Source organism: Arachis duranensis, chromosome 1 (assembly GCF_000817695.3).
Source record: "Arachis duranensis cultivar V14167 chromosome 1, aradu.V14167.gnm2.J7QH, whole genome shotgun sequence".
Classification (NCBI taxonomy): domain Eukaryota; kingdom Viridiplantae; phylum Streptophyta; class Magnoliopsida; order Fabales; family Fabaceae; genus Arachis; species Arachis duranensis.
This window is the reverse complement of record NC_029772.3, coordinates 60,803,582-60,816,477: the sequence shown is the minus strand read 5'-3', so window position 1 is coordinate 60,816,477 and position 12,896 is coordinate 60,803,582. Positions and strand designations below refer to the sequence as shown.

Below are 12,896 nucleotides of genomic sequence, written 5' to 3'. Positions count from 1 at the left end.
CTTACTCAAACACTTATATTCTGGTGGCAGTGGATTATGTATCCAAATGGGTGGAAGCTATTAGAACACCCACTAATGACACTAAGACCGTGTTAAAATTCCTCCAGAAATACATCTTCAGCAGATTTGGTACCCTTAGAGTATTAATCAGTGATGGGGGCACTCATTTCTGCAATAAACAGCTTTACTCTGCTTTGGTTTGTTATGAAGTTAGCCACAGGGTAGCCACTCCATATCATCCACAGACAAATGGGCAAGCTGAAGTCTCAAATAGAGAACTCAAAAGAATCCTGGAACGGACTGTAATTAACCGTAGAAGGGATTGGGCAAGAAGCTTGGATGATGCTCTGTGGGCATACAGAACAGTATTCAAGACCCCTATAGGGACCTCTCCAAACCAGCTCGTGTATGGAAAGGCATGTAACTTGCCAGTGGAACTGGAACACAAAGCCTACTGGGCAACCAGATTCCTAAACCTTGATGCCAAGTTAGCTGGAGAAAAATGATTGCTCCAGTTAAATGAGCTCGAGGAATTTAGACTCAATGCTTTCGAGAATGCAAAAATTTACAAAGAGAAAGCAAAAAGATGGCATGATAAAAAACTGTCATCCAGAATCTTTGAGCCGGGGCAGAAAGTTTTGCTATTTAATTCTAGGCTCAAATTATTCCCCGGGAAATTAAAATCCCGGTGGAGAGAACATTATCTTGAAAGCAATTTTGAGCAAGAATGCTCAAAACTGAGACTTGATTAAAACTCAGTAATAGTCCAACTAAAGACAATAAAGAAGCGCTTGTTGGGAGGCAACCCAGCCATTTACAAAATTTAATTTTATTTGTTTTTGTTAATTAATTGATTTTTACAGGTATATGTCAAAGTATCTTCAAAAGGTAAAATAGCAATTGCTTGAATTCACAAAGTTACAGGGGAATTTGGAAGCTCACTGGCATAAAAAAGCAAGTAAGAAACGTTTTGGGCGTTGAACGCCCAAAATAAGCATCCACTGGGCGTTCAACGCCAATAAGGATAGCCATCTGGGCGTTGAACGCCAGAAAGGAGCATCTTCTGGGCGTTGAACGCCAGAAAGAAGCTCCTTCTGGGTGTTTAACGCTAGAGTTACAGCGTCCTAGGCGTTTAGAAAAACGCCCAGTGACAAAGGACTTCCTGGCGTTCAACGCCAGAAAGAAGCAACTGCTGGGCGTTGAACTCCCAGGAGAAGCAGCGGGCGTTAAACACCCAAAACATGCAGCATTTGGGCGTTTAACGCCAGGATGGTGGAGGGGAGGTAAAATTCATTTTTCTTCACAAATTTTCTAATTTTTATGTTTCAATTCATGATTTCTTGCATAAACATGTTTCAAAATCTCATCCTTCAATTCCAAAAATTTTAATCCTAAACATATTTCTTGATTTTTCTTTAATTTCTTTTCAAATCTTTTTCAAAACTCATCTATCTTTTTGAATTCTTTTTCAAATCTTTTTAATTTCTTCTCTTATCTTTTGAATTTCGAAATTTCCTCTCCTTCCATTCCTCTCTTCTCCTTTCTTTTGCTTGAGGACAAGAAAACCTCTAAGTTTGGTGTGATTTGCCATGATCACTGAGCTAAAACTCATTGAGATCATGGCACCTAAGGGAACAGGAAGAGCAAGGATGTGAACTGAAGGAACTGAAGCGTCCCACAGACTAGAGTCAAATGCTAGAAATAAGTTACAAACTGGCGTTCAACTCCAAAGAAGGCCTCTACACATGAAAGCTTCAATGCTCAGCTCCAACACACACCAAGTGGGCCCCGAAAGTGGATTTCTGCACTATCTATCTTAGTTTACTCATTCTCTGAAAACCTAGGTTACTAGTTGAGTATAAAAACTACTTTTAGAGACTTATTTTGTACCTCATGATATTTACATATGAATTTGTATCTTTGATGGCATGAGTCTCTAAACCCCATGGTTGGGGGTGAGGAGCTCTGCTGTGTCCCGATAGATTAATGCAATTATTTCTGTTTTCTATTCAATCACGCTTGTTTCTATTCTATGATATTCATTCGCACTTCAACATGATGAATGTGATGATCCGTGACACTCATCACCATTCTCAACCTATGAACGCAGGTCTGACAACCACTTCCGTTCTACCTCAGATTGAATGTATATCTCTTGGGTTCCTGGTCATTGCGTTTGATTGCCTCTCCTGACAACAGAGCCTTCAATTCCCTGAGAACAGAGTCTTCGTGGTATAAGCTAGAAACAATTGGCAGCATTCTTAGATCCGAAAAGTCTAAACTTTGTCTGTGGTATTCTGAGTTGGATCTGGGATGGGATGACCATGACGAGATTCAAACTCATGATTGTTGGGCGTAGTGATAGATGCAAAAGGATCAATGGATCCTATTCCAACATTGGTGAGAACCAACAGATGATTAGCCATGTATATGGACCCTTTTCACTGAGAGGACGGCTGGTAGCCATTGACAACAGTGATCCACCAACATACAGCTTGCCATGGAAGGAGACCTGCGTGCATGAAGAAGATGACAGTAGGAAAGCAAAAATTCAGAAGACAGAGCATTTCCAAAACCTTAACCTGTTCTCCATTACTGCACAACCAGTATCATTTAATTCTTGCTCTTTTACTTTTTGCAATTAAAATTAAGAACCATTATTGATATCCTGACTAAGAATAATAAGATAACCATAGCTTGCTTCAAGCCGGCAATCTCAATGGGATCAACCCTTACTCACGTAATGTATTACTTGGACGACCCAGTGCACTTGCTGGTTAGTTGTGTGGAATTACAAAGTGTGATTGTAATTTCGTGCACCAAGTTTTTGGCACCATTGCCGGGGATTGTTCGAGTTTGAACAACTGACGGTTTATTTTGTTACTTAGATTAGGAAAATTTTGTCTTTTTGGTTTAGAGTCTTTTACTTTCTTTCCAAAAAAAATTTTCTTCAAAAATATTATTTTTCTTTATTAATTGTTAGTTTCTCATTGAGTTTAGTTGCATGTTTTAAGTTTGCTGTCCTTTGTGTTTTTGTCATCTAAAAAAAATAGTTTTTCTCTATTCAATCCTTGCATTTGTTGAATGTGTCTATTTTCTTGGGAATAGTTGGCCCTTTGACTCTTCCTTTCTAAAATCTTTTCAAAAATAATTTTTCTTTGATTAAATCTTATGCCAAATTTTAAGTTTGGTGTTCTCTTGTTAATTTTTCTTTAGTTTTCGAAATTTTACTTTGGTTTTCTAAAAATCTTAAGTTTGGTGTTCTTTCTTTTTGTTCTTGTTGTTCTTGTGAGTCTTCAAAGTGTTCTTGAGTCTTCTTTGTGTCTTGATCTTAAAATTTTAAAGTTTGGTGTGCTTTGGCATTTTCCCTCCAAAAAAATTTTTGAAAACAAGGAGCATTTGATTTAAAAATTTTAAATCTTTTGTCCTTTATGTGTTTATCTTTCATTAAAAATTTCAAAAATAAAAAATATATTTTCCTTTAATTGCTCATAATTTTCGAATCCCTTGGGTTGACTTGGTCAAAATTTTTCAAATCATATCTTTTTTATTTTTTTTAAAATCATATCTTTTTCAAAACTTCCTAACCACTTTTGGGCCCTGTTTTGCAGAAGACGCTGAGGGCGATTTTGGGCCGAGTTTAGACCCAGTTTTCGGCCCAGAAACACAGACTAGAGCCAGGGGACAAGCAGAGACTCAAGACACATTCTCATTCACTTAGTTTTTAGATTTAGTTTTGAATTGAAGAGAGAAAGATACTACTTCCTCTAGGGTTATTCACATTCATAGATTTCAAGTTTATGCTTTTGGATTGGATCTTGAGAGAATTACTACCTCCGTTTGAAGTCTCTATCCTTATAGTTTGTTTTCTTATTTCCTTACTCTTTTATTTTCCATTTAGTTTGTTCAGAGTTACATATGGATATCTTTGATTTTGGAAAGTATCAATGCAAGAGTTATTTTTATATTTAAATTCATTGTTTGTTTGAGTATCATCCTCCCTTAATTTATTATTTCAAAAATAGTTTTTATTCAATTAATTTTAATTACCATGTCTCCTTTCTACTCCCTTCACATGTTTGCGAAACTGGGATCCATGTCAACGAAGTAGGCTCTCAACTAGACTTTGGAGTTGATTAATAGGAGACCCTTGAGTTGGACTCAAGTGTTAATTTGTAATTGGAAGTTGTTGGCTGACTCTGTAGTCACTAACGCTAATCCTTCCATAGGAGAGGATTAGGACTTGTGAATCGGAGTTGGTTCAGTTGCTTGACTTTCCTTTATTCGGTAAGAGATAAGTAAGTTGAAAAAACAACCCCTTACTATTACACTTGGGAAAATTCAACAAGGATAGAACTTCCGATTAATCTTCTCCTAGTCAAGGCTTTTTATTTTAATTATATAAAACATCTCGTTAATTTTCATTGCTTTAATTTATAATCATTTATTTTCCCATTCTCCAATTCTAAAATTTCTCAGAAAATTCCTGTCCAATAAATTACACTCTTTTGTCAACCGTTGGGAGACGACCTGGGAATTCTACTCCCAGTATTTTATTCTTAAATTGTGACAACTATTTTTAAAATGATAAACGGAATTTTCGTCAGTTAAGAACTGTACTCACAACGTTATTTCCATTATAAATTCTTAATCGGTAATTTTTTGCCCGTCAACGACTTTTGGGTTGACAACATTGGTAGTAGAACGCTTCGTGGAGGATACATCACGCTATTCGTATTTTGGGGACAAAATACCTAATTAGGAGGGGAGGATGTAAGAACTGAAGTTTTCGCATGAAATCACTTTAATAAAATAATAAATTTAATTGTCCAAAATAGGTTCAAATATATAAAAATATTATTTTAAAAATATAAAGGTGAAATTTGATTTCAATGAATTTTTCTGAGTTGGAAAATGTATTTTTTGCGAAAGATTTTTGTAAAAATGTGTACCGGTGCTTAATACTGCAGTACCAGCTCTAGTCTGTCCAGTACCATATTTGGAGAAAAATAGGATTTTGAAAATTTAATTTATTGTTTTAAAAAGATAAAATAATTTAGAATAGAAAACTGGGCGCTAATCTTAAAGGTTTTGGCCAAAAATGGGTCAAACGGGCTAAAAACGCTAACAGGTCAGACCGGGCCCGAACCAGGCCCAATGTCCAACATATATATACTCTATTAATGAGCTTTAAGCTCATTTTAATGGGGAGAGAGAGAGCTCGGATAGATGAAATTGAGGGGTGAAACCCCATTGTCACTATTCATTATCACCTTCCAAGAGCCATAACTTGAGATACAGAGCTCTGATTGACGAGCTGTTTGCGGCTACGTGAAGCTCTTGTTGAGCCCGTTACTTCTAGCTAAGATTTGTTTGTAATAAATCGAAACTCAAGATCTAGTTTCATGTCCTAGCTTTTGTTTATTTTTTGTTATAGTTTTTAAATAGATTTTGTGACTTTGTTTATTTAGGGGTGATTTTGCATTGGTATATTATTAGATTTTGTCCCTAATCTCATTGGATAAGGTAAGGTTTCACCAAATCCTTGTGTTTAGTTATTTTGTAAACTCTAGGTTTGATATTTTGCATGTTTTGTGATGTTAGTTTGAGGTTTGATGCTTGTTGGAGTGAGCTTTGAGCTTGAGCTTGGTGTTTTGAGTTGCATGGGAATTGGCCAAGGTATGGTTTCAGTTTTCTTTATGTAATATGTAATGATTCTGGACACTTAGGCTAGTGGACCTTAGGATAGGGTTGGATTGGTTGTTGAAAAGTGTGAATTGATGGTGTATGATGATTTTGATGAATGTGATGATTTTTGTATGATATTTATGATGTTATTCTGAATGGATGATATTGGGAGTTGATATGGGTGTTGAATGATATAATCTATGAGGATTAAAGATGTCATAGGATGGATGAGATTTATGAGTGGTTGGATTGTGCGAATTGCTTAATATTGATATTTTGATTTGTTAAGTTGTGAATTGTGTTGGATTTGTGGCGGGAAGAGTTGGAAGAGAATTAGTGGGATAAGTATTGAAATTGATGGAAATGATATGAAATGGTTAGTTATTGTTGTTTGCTTCTCTGCTACATGAGTGTGTAGAGCCTATATCTCTAGCGTGGCAGGAAGGCTACATCTGGAAGGATATGTCGTGCTGGCATTTATAGACCGACAAGTGATATCACGAGCCAATAGGGAAGGCATTCATCATATGCATCTTCTACCTATTTGTTTGCTTTGCTTAATTTATGTAATGCCTAAATGAATCACATATTTACTTGCTAATTATTCTATTTATTGTACATGTACTATACTTGTGCTTTACTTATCTGCATTACTTGTGTTTTCTACTTGGATTAAGGAGGCTCGGTAGGCAGTGGTGAGGGAATTGCATGGAGGTTAGGGTGGTGAAGGCTGTGGGATACAGAGATGTGATTTGATGTTAGTTAGAAATCCTTTAAGATAGAATACCCTGTTTATGGTTTAAGTTATTTATTTATTCTAAGCTCGAATATCTGTATTGGTGTGATGTTCTAGGATTGCCTTAGGCGTCTCGGAACCACATATCTTACATACTGGGAACTGTTACCATACTAAGAACCACCGGTTCTCATATGATATCTTGTTGTTATTTTTCAGATGCAGGTTGTAACTTACCTCGGTAAGTTGCAAGATGGTGACAGAGCGGAGTATTGTTTCTTCCTTGTTTTATTCTACTTTATTTTGATATAGTCTCTCTCTCATCCTTTGTATTTATATAACTTTGTTGCCTTAGAGGCTTTATTTCTAAAAACTTTGAGAGATAGGTTGTTGCTATTTTAAACATCAAAAATCTATTGTATTCGGTTTGACTAGCCAGCGTAAACTCCACAGATTGTGACTAGTCCTCTTTTTGTATATCATACTTATTGATGGGTGTAAATTAGATTTACACACAAACTCACTGGCAAGTGTACCGGGTCGCATCAAGTAGTAAAACTTACAGAAGTGAGGTCGATCCTACAAGGATTGATGGATTAAGCAACTTTAGTATGGTGATGAACTTAGTTAAGCTAACAATTAATGATTTAAGTAATTTATGATTGACAGAAGGTGAATTGCAGGGAATTTAAATTGCAGAATGTAAATTGACAGAAACATAAATAGCAAGAAATTTAAATTGCACGAAAGATAAATTGTAGGAAATGTAAATGGGATTGGGTGCTGGGAAATTATAGGAAGCAGTAAATTCAAAGAAATTAAAATGAATATCAACAGAATGAAAGATTCATTAGGGATTGGAGATATCGCAATCCATCATGAATCAGATGGGTCTCAACTCCTTTCTCAATCATATGAGTATATCTATGGCAGATTGAAATTGATTGGGTCCCAATTCCTTGGCAATCCAATCTTTCTAATCATAATCAATCTTGCCAATTCCTTGATCCAATTGTCATGAGAAGTGGTTAATTTCATATCTCTCATCCACAAGCCACACGATCTCTCAAGATCTCAATTCCTCCGAAACGGTGTTGATCAAGAGATTTTTGAGAGATAGAGCTTCAGTTCTAATTTCCACGACTCCCCTTCCGAGGCTCACATGGAAATTCAATGGATCCAAACCCCCTTCCAAAGTGAATGGATCAAATCAACATAGAAATTATCTCTTAGCTACCCAAGTGGATTGAGAAGAAGAAGATGTTCATCAATCCATTAGAATTATAATAGAGCTCTTCCTCCTAATGAAGTGGAGTTATTCGATCATTGCTCTGAGAACAAGTGCAGAGAATTTAAATTGCATGGAAATAAACTCAACTCAAAGTAAACTCGAAATTGCAGAAGAGCAGAAGTGCATAAAATTGAATTGCATAAAAGTAAACTGAGTTCTATACAATAGAAATGTAAAAGTGCAGAAAAGAGCAGAAGTGTATCAAACTAAAATTCTATACTACACTCTCTGGAGTCTCTAATCCTCCAAGAGAGTTCTAGAGTCTCTAATCCTCCAGCCTTCCATTTCTCGAACCCCCTTTCCTAATGAAACCGATACCTTTATATATGCTTTCCAAAACTATAAATTGAAATGAAATTCAAAACAAATTACAATTAAATGAAATTCTTATTCTAGACGATCCTTGTGGTCTTCATTGAGTTATCAGAGTGGGCTTGCTTGCTTCTAGTTTAAATGGGCTTGGAATGAAGCTAATTTGAGCAGAAATGCAATTCCAGGTGAGCGTAGCGTTCATTTGGAGAATGGAGCGTTCAGCCACCCACGCGTATGCGTGCTATACGCTTGCGCATCCCTGGTGTTTTTGCTCATCGACGCGTATGCGTCACCCATGCGTATGCGTTCCTTGCAGTGTTTGCTTTGAGAGGGTAGCGTTTGCAAAATGAACGCTCCTTCCACGCGTACACGTCACCCACGCGTACGTGTGGTTTGCAAAATGTCACATCCACGCTGCGCTCAATTCATGCTAATGCGTGCATCTTCAAAATTGTCGCATCCACATGTACGCGTCATGCACGCGTGCGTGTCGATGGCTAAATTTCAAATCAAATTTTTAGAAGCATTGTAGGCGTTCATTCAAAGTGAACGTAGAGTTCATTGCTGGTGAACGCTGATCCTCCTTCCACGCGTACGTGATGAGCCGATAATTTATACGCTTTTTGGCATTGTTTTTAGGTAGTTTTTAGAATGATTTAGTTAGTTTTTAGTATATAATTATTAGTTTTTATGAAAAAATTATATTTCTAGACATTACTTTGAGTTTGTGTGTTTTTCTATGATTTCAGGTATTTTCTGGCTGAAATTGAGAGACCTAAGCAAAAATCTGATTTAGAGGCTGAAAAAGGACTGCAGATGTTGTTGGATTCTGATCTCCCAGCACTCGAAATAGATTTTCTGGAGCTACAAAAACCCAATTGGCGCGCTCTCAATTGCGTTGGAAATTAGACATCCTGGGCTTTCCAGCAATATATAATAGTCAATACTTTTCTCAGGTTTTGACGACGCAAACTGGCGTTTAAACGCCAATTTCCTGCCCTATTCTGGTGTTAAACGCCAGAACTGAGTTACAAGCTGGAGTTAAACGCGCAAACTGGCATCAAAGCTGGCGTTTAACTCCAAAAAAATTTTCTACACATGAAATCCTCAATGCTCAGCCCAAGCACACACCAAGTGAGCCCCGGAAGTGGATTTCTGCATCATTTACTTATTTCTGTAAACCCTAGGTTACTAGTTAATTATTAATAGAACTTTTCTCTATTGTATTAGTCGTCTTGGATATTCTGGTTCCCTCTCTAGGGCCGAAACTAATGAACACCATTATCACTTATGTATTCCCAACGGTGGAGTTTCTATACCTCAAAGATTAAGGTTTGGAGCTCTACTGTTCCTTGAGTATTAATGCAAAGTACTATTGTTCTTCTATTCAATTCAGGCTTATTCTTCTTCTAAAATTTTCATTCGCACACAAGAACATGATGACTGTGATGATCAAGTGATACTCATCACCATTCTCACCTATGAAAGCGTACCTGACAAACACTTCCGTTCTACATGAAAACAAGCTTGAATGCATATCTCTTGGATCTCTCTTCAACGATTCACATCGTCTCTCCTGACAACAGAGCATCTGAATCCGAGATTAGAATCTTCATGGTATAGGCTAGAATCAATTGGCAGCATTCCTGAGATCTGAAAAGTCTAAACCTTGTCTGTGGTATTCCGAGTAGGATCTGGGAAGGGATGACTGTGACGAGCTTCAAACTCGTGACTGTGGGGCACAGTAACAGTGCACAAAATGATCATTGAATCTTATTCAGACACGATCGAGAACCGACAACTGATTATCCATGCGGTAGCTGTTCCTAGCATTTTTCATCCTAGACGAGAAATCCGACAGTTGATTAGCCGTACAGAAACCGTAGAGGACCATTTTCACTGAGAGGACGGGAGGTAGCCATTGACAACGGTGATCCCCAACATACAGCTTGCCATGGAAAAGAGTATGAATGATTGAATGAAGACAGTAGGAAAGCAGAGATTCAGAAGGAATAACGCATCTCCATACGTTTATCTAAAATTCCCACCAATGAATTACATAAGTATCTCTATCTTTATTTTATGTTTATTTATCTTTTAATTATCAAAGCTTCATAACTGTTTGAATCCGCTTGACTAAGATTTACAAGATGACCATAGCTTGCTTCAACCCGACAATCTCCGTGGGATCGACCCTTACTCACGTAAGGTATTACTTGGACGACCCAGTGAACTTGCTGGTCAGCTGCACGAAGTGGTGTATCACGATTTCGTGTACCAAGTTTTTGGCGCCGTTGACAGGGATTGTTCGAGTTTGGACAACTGACGGTTCATCTTGTTGCTTAGATTAGGTATTTTTCTTTTTATTTTGTTTTTCAGAATTTTTAAGAATGAATTCTAGAGTTTCAGATGATGCTGTTGTCATCACAGGAGCCAGTTGACTGCCATCAATTTGGCTGTTGTATGTAATGTCTGCTGAAGCTTGGCTAGCCATGTCTAATCTTTTAGACTGAAGCTTTAGACTAACATTGCTTGATTCCTGGAATTTTTATTAAAAATTTTGAGTTTCGTATTTTCTTTTTCCAAAATATTTTTGAAAAATACAAAAAAATAAATAAATATTTTTTGTTTCTTGTTTGAGTCTAGAGTCAATTTTAAGTTAGGTGTCAATTGCATGTTTTCTTTTTTCTTGCATTTTTCAAAATTTTATGCATTATGTTCTTTATTGATATTCAAGTTGTTCTTGAGGATTTTCTATGTTCTGATCTTTAAATTCTCTTGTTTTGTATGATTTGTTGTTTTTCATATGCATTCTCAAGTTTTTAGTGTCCATAGTATACAAACTTCTAAGATTGGTGTCTTGCATGTCTTTCTTTTCTAAAAATTTTTCAAAAATATGTTCTTGATGTTCATCATGATCTTCAAAGTGTTCTTGGTGTTCATATTTACATTCAAGTGTTCTTGCATGTTTTCTGTGTTTTGATCTTAATTTTTCATGTCTTGAGTCAATTTTTTGTTCTTCTCTTTCCTCTTTAAAATTTAAAAAAAAAATATCTTTTCCTTTAATTACTCATAATTTTCAAAATCTTTGGGTTGACTTAGTAAAAAATTTTTTAAATTTGGTTGTTTCTTGTTAGTCAAGTCAAAGTTTCAATTTCAAATTTTATCTTTTCAAATCTTTTTCAAAATCAAATCTTTTCTTTTTCCTTCTCTTATTTTCAAAATTTCTTTAAAATTAATTTTCAAAAATCTTTTTCTTAATTTTATCTTTTATTTTCGAAATTATTACTAAAATTTAAGGATTTGATTCAAAAATTTCAAGTTTGTTACTTTCTGGTTAAGAAAGGTTCAATCTTTAAATTCTAAAATCATATTTTTTTAGTTTCTTATTAGCCAAGTCATCAACTTTAATTTCAAAAATCAAATCTTTTAATTTCTTCTTCGATCATATCTTTTCAATCATATCATTTTTAAAAATAAATTTCAATAATATCTTTTCAATCATATCTTTTTTAAATCGTATCTTTTTCAAATTTTAATTTCAAAATCTTTTTCTAACTTCTTATCTTTTCAAATTTATTATTTATTATCTTTTTTAAAACCACCTAACCACTTTCTCACTTTTGATTTTTGAAAACCATTAACCATTTTTTCAAAATTCTTTTTAATTAACTAATTGTTTTAAATTTTGATTTAATTTTTGAAAAATTACCTCTCTCATCTCTTTCTATTTAATCACTAACACTCCTCCTCTACTAGCAATTCGGGCTCTCTCACTCCTTATATGTTTGAATTCGCCTCTATCTACCTCATCTTTCTATTCTTATCTTCCTCTGACACCTTAATGAATCTCTATACTGTGACACAGAGGATTTTTCTTCCTTTCTGTTCTCTTCTTTTTCATATGAGCAGGAGAAAGGACAAGAACATTCTTGTTGAAGCTGACCCTGAACCTGAAAGGACTCTGAAGAAGAAGCTAAGAGAAGCTAAAGCACAACAATCCAGAGAAAACCTTACAGAAAATCTCGAAAAAGAAGTAATGGCCGAACACAACAACAACAACAATGCAAGGAAGATGCTTGGTGACTACACTACACCAACTTCCAACTTCCATGGAAGAAGCATCTCAATCCTTGCCATTGGAGCAAACAATTTTTTGCTAAAGCCTCAATTAGTTTCTCTGATGCAACAGAATTGCAAGTTTTATGGACTTCCATCAAAAGATCCTTTTCAGTTCTTAACTGAATTCTTGCAGATCTGTGATACTGTTAAGACCAATGGGGTTGATCCGAAGGTCTACAAGCTTATGCTTTTCCCTTTTTCTATAAGAGACAGAGCTAGAATATGGTTGGACTCTCAACCTAGAGATAGTCTGAACTCTTGGGATAAGCTGGTCACGGCATTTTTAGCCAAATTCTTTCCTCTTCAAAAGCTGAGCAAGCTTAGAGTGGATGTTCAAACCTTCAGGCAGAAAGAAGGTGAATCCCTCTGTGAAGCTTGGGAAAGATACAAGAAACTGACCAAAAAGTGTCCTTCTGACATGCTTTCAGAATGGACCATCCTGGATATATTCAATGATGGCCTGTCTGAATTGTCTAAGATTTCATTGGATCATTCTGCAGGTGGATCTATTCACTTGAAGAAAATACCTGCAGAAGCTTAGGAACTCATTGAAATAGTTACAAATAACCAGTTCATGTACACCTCTGAAAGGAATCCTATGAATAATAGGACGCTTTAGAAGAAGGGAGTTCTTGAAATTGATACTCTGAATGCCATATTGGCTCAGAATAAAATATTGGCTCAGCAAGTCAATATGATTTCTCAGAGTCTGAATGGATTGCAAGATGCATCCAACAGTACTAAAGA

The 12,896-nt window shown here is 35.8% G+C and overlaps 1 non-coding gene across 1 annotated transcript; it reads right to left on the bottom strand.

Annotated features, from left to right (window-relative positions):
* Positions 1 to 12,465: 12,465 nt before the first annotated feature.
* LOC127743100 (small nucleolar RNA R71) lies at positions 12,466 to 12,573 on the bottom strand. The gene has a single exon (XR_008004398.1). It is a non-coding gene; the product is annotated as a small nucleolar RNA R71 (small nucleolar RNA).
* Positions 12,574 to 12,896: the final 323 nt, after the last annotated feature.